Here is a 4,868-nt window from a genome sequence, read left to right as displayed (position 1 = left end):
GCGCTCAGGGCTGATTTCCTTAAGAATGGATAGGTTTGATCTTCTTGCAGTCCACTGGACTCTCCAGAGTCTCCTCCAGCACCATAATTCAAAAGCATCAATTCTTCGGCGATCAGCCTTCTTTAAGGTCTAGCTCTCACTTCCATACATCACTAGCTTTAACTATACGGACCTTTGCCCTCGAATAAATATATTGGAAGCCTTTACATCAATTTGTCGCACTTGTACAAGTTTCTTCCAAGAAACTTTGGGTCACACTTTGTCGCACTTGTACAAGTTTCTTCCAAGAAACTTTGGGTAGGTTATGGGGGCAGCACAGGTTGCGTGCCTTTAAAGACCCTATCCCTCTACTTAAAGAGGCTGTTTCTTTCTACTGCTCACATTACAGGGGAGCTGGAACAGGAGTATCCCAAGTTTATGTCTCACCTGGACCCCAGGTTACCTCTTTGTGGTCCTGCTCTTGAAAACCAGCTGTGTGTGTGCTTGTAGCAAAAAAATGGGGAAAGGTTCTGGCCTCCAACTCTTTTGGGCAGCTTCCTGGAAAAATCTGGTTGGCTATTACTGCATGGTTGAACTAGATGGAGTTTTTATCTGATCCAGCAGGGCCCTTGCTATCTTCTTGTGGGAGGGCAGCAAACTCTGCATATGGGATGTCAGTTGATTGACATTGCCAAAACATCACCTTTTTTGCTCGGGCACCCACACCCAAGGCTGCAAATTTCATCAGTATAAAATCTGCAGTCCTGTGAAGTAAAAATCGGAGTCAGCAAAGGTCTTTGGAGTGACAGACATGGCTTCTCCACTTCCCTCTTCCTTCAAGTAGCTCAGCAAGTATTCAGTGTTGTTATCTCTCCCGCTGTAGGTTAAAATAACACCGTGGTGGCCTTTTCCTCCCAGGAAGGGATGTTGCGCCTGCCCTGTAAACTCCCTGTGTAGTCACTTCGGCTACAATAAAAATAAAGCAAAAAAGAGAAGTTTATGTAAGGAAAAGACAATCACACCCTAATCAGTGTGAGTGTGTGTGTGTGTGTGTGTGTGTGTGTGTGTGTGCTGCTTAAGTGACAAATCTTAAGCATACTTAATTGTTTTTCCACTTAGAGCTTATAGGTAAACTCAATTAAGATGAAGGACACCAAACTGGAATTCAAATGTACAGCTTCCCCTTTGAGGCTGTGTATTTACCTGGGAATAAGCCTTATTGATCTGATTGGAAGTGGAGTGATTGAAATCAAGGTAATTTAAATCAACAAGCAAACACACACACACACACACACACACACACACACACACACACATCCCAATTTAAATCACAGCCTGGAATCAAGTTTCACATTAACACTTCATATGTTTCTGAAACCATGGTGCAGATCTGATTACCGATCCATATTAATTTGCAGCTAAATAAAGCATTATATATATATATATATATATATATATATATATATATATATATATATATATATGCTTCAAATGATTTTCATGTGGGGGAAGCTATTTTTGTGAGCAAATTTAGGGCTGTTTTAAACATTACATTTTTTTCTGAATAAAGATTGTCTCCCATTTGGCTCTTGTTCTGCACGGGCTTCCAGACATGTGTACTTGGAGTGGAAAAAATACTCATGTCACACTTTAAAATCAATATTGTTTGACGTGTGATGTGAATGTGTATGCATGGGTTTTGTTACAGAGCTGTAATGCATGTTCCTCTTCTTATTCCTTTTCTTTTGATCTGCCTTCCAGCAAAGTTGTCCCTTTTTCCTTCTTCTTCGTTAACCTTAGGAAAACTCCACCAGTCCCCCTCCTCCCTCCCAAATTATAGAGTTCACTGGAATAAAGTTTGAAGCCATTTTCACAGGGCCCTTTAGTATGCCCTGAACTTGAAAAATTATTCAAGTTCTTGATCTGAAACAGATTGGAATATTTTCTGAGTCAATCGGATGCTTAATAAGCAGTCCCCCTCATATTTGGCCATCCCAGTTTGGCAAATGATTAGCCCAGGAGCCCATCTCCCATAGGCCCTTGGGTCTTGCACTACGGTGCACAAGATAGAGCAACAAGACAGTGCACAAGTTAGAGCACTATGGCAACAAGTTAGAGGAAAACAAAGAGTTATATCTCCTTTTCTTATTTCCACGATGAAGAGGAGGGCAAAGAGGCAGGAAAGGGCATTTTGGAGGTTGCTGGAGGGGAAGCTAAAAATAACTCTGGCTTGAATTTTGAATGACAAACTTATTCTAGATGGGTCTGTACTTCTGGAAGACCAGAATCATAATTTAGGAATGCTCCAGAACCACGCCTAGGAGTGGTTGATTAAAACTGTGGTTGGTGCACCAGTAGCAGCTTTTCCAGGAGAAAACATTCCTTGCCACTGTCATGCATGTTTCAGTTATATCCAGGTTAGGTGCTAGACTGGTAACCTGCTTATTGAGCCTTCATCCCACAAAAAAATTGCACAGGGATTATATGATGTCGTTTTATCAAGCATTCATTCTGATTTGTTATATTGAGATTATATGATGCTGTTTGATGTATATTTGTTATATCGAGATTATATGATGGTGTTTGATGTCATGGTTATCCCATACATTCCAGTGGATTTTCTTGGGTTTGTTGTGCAAGAGCTCCACCTAAATTTACTGGAATATGACTGAAACATTTGCAAAAATATAGCGACACTTTGGAAACTGGGTGGTATGTATCACTTGTCTTTGAATAATGCCTGGAATCTAGGCTGCAGGTGGGAGCCTTACTTTCTGGTCCTACAACACCAACAATATTCTACCAACTTTATTTGTTCCTGGCCTGTTTCTGGGCTCTTTTCAATGTGCAGTATTTGACCTTTAAACATTTATCCATTTGGAACCAAGGAATTCCTCCTTCCATATGAATCTGCTTGCATGGTTGGCTCATTGGGGAATGCTTTGCCATCTGAAGCACAACAGGTTAGGTGCTAGACTGGTAACCTGCTTATTGAGCCTTCATCCCACAAAAAAATTGCACAGGGATTATATGATGTCGTTTTATCAAGCATTCATTCTGATTTGTTATATTGAGATTATATGATGCTGTTTGATGTATATTTGTTATATCGAGATTATATGATGGTGTTTGATGTCATGGTTATCCCATACATTCCAGTGGATTTTCTTGGGTTTGTTGTGCAAGAGCTCCACCTAAATTTACTGGAATATGACTGAAACATTTGCAAAAATATAGCGACACTTTGGAAACTGGGTGGTATGTATCACTTGTCTTTGAATAATGCCTGGAATCTAGGCTGCAGGTGGGAGCCTTACTATCTGGTCCTACAACACCAACAATATTCTACCAACTTTATTTGTTCCTGGCCTGTTTCTGGGCTCTTTTCAATGTGCAGTATTTGACCTTTAAACATTTATCCATTTGGAACCAAGGAATTCCTCCTTCCATATGAATCTGCTTGCATGGTTGGCTCATTGGGGAATGCTTTGCCATCTGAAGCACAACAGGTGAGGGTGCAGGACAGGGTCTGCTCAGTAGCAGCACCCAGGCAGCAGAATGAATAGGGAAATGCAGATGGACAAATCTGACAATTTTGATTCTTTGAGTCTTAAGCTCAGCTCTCTGGATTTGAGTTTCTTCTACTACGCCCAATTTTAATGCAGCTATGCTTTATATAAACATTTTTGCAAAGCCATCTACTCTAAAGTAAGGTTACCAGATTTTTTTCCAATGAATCTGGGGACACTTTAAATACATACATACATAAATACATACATACAGCACGTTTTGGATGTTGGTGCTGCAGCGATGGCAGTGGCAGAGGGAATGGAAGTTTCACACTGCCTTTTGGAGCAGCCCCATCCCAACTCCTACTTGTGTGTAAGCAGGAGGGGGCGGGAATCCCTCAGCTGTGAAGGGAGGCTTCCCGTTGCCTATCTGAGAGATCCCTGCCCCCTCCTGCTTGCACACAAGCTCTGATACAGCAGGAAGTCTCCCTTCACAGCTGAGAGATCCCTGCGCCTCTCCTGCTTGCACGCAAGTAGGAGTTGGGAGGCTGCTCCGATAGGCAGCATGATGCCTCCCTTCGCAGCTTAGTTGCTGGGGTCAGGGAAGGTAGAGGCAGCCTGGAAGCTGCATCTTCCAGCCCCTGCACCACCATCATATGGGGACTTCTGAGCAGCTCCTGAAGCCAGCCAGAGCCAACTGCTCCGGGCTGCTGAGAATGCTGCTGCTGCGTTTCCCGGGGACATCAGATGAAATCTGGGGACATTCTGGGGATGGAATTTGTCCGGGGACTTATTCACAAATCCGGGGACTGTCCCCGGGAAACAGGGACGTCTGGTAACCCTACTCTAAAGTAATGCATTTTTGTTTGTTCTTTTCACTAATACATGCAGTTTTTAGTTTTTTTGCACATTACACTGTACATTTTTGTGCTCATAACTTGACTGGTTATGAGAAGCGCACATTTCAAAGGACAGCTGTATTTTGGTTTGCATATTGCTCTAAAATAGGCAGATTCACAATTACATGCAAATTGAATTGAATCTGACTGACCATGTCCTGGAGTTTTATGAATTGTGTTTGAGTTTTTACTTGCCATTTTGGTTTTTCAATTGTATAGATTGCTTTCAGTCCTGACTGTTACTTGCTTGAAAGATTTTTTGGGGCCAGAATGGCAGCATATATACATATGCATATACAGTTATTTACAGGAAGAGCAATTTGCTACGCAGACAAAGTGGTTCATGCTAACCGAAGCTGATAGAGCACAGCAGCCACTTGAGCTTGCGCATTGAAATGAGTCTGATGCGCACGTTCTCCTTGGCATTAATCATGTCAGTTTGTTAAAGGTAATCTTCTCTGCTAGAATGACTCTTTTTGTA

Source organism: Podarcis bocagei (assembly GCF_964188305.1).
Source record: "Podarcis bocagei genome assembly, chromosome: 3".
NCBI lineage: Eukaryota > Metazoa > Chordata > Lepidosauria > Squamata > Lacertidae > Podarcis > Podarcis bocagei.
The sequence above is the reverse complement of the archived record's forward strand: the minus strand, read 5'-3'. Positions refer to the sequence as shown.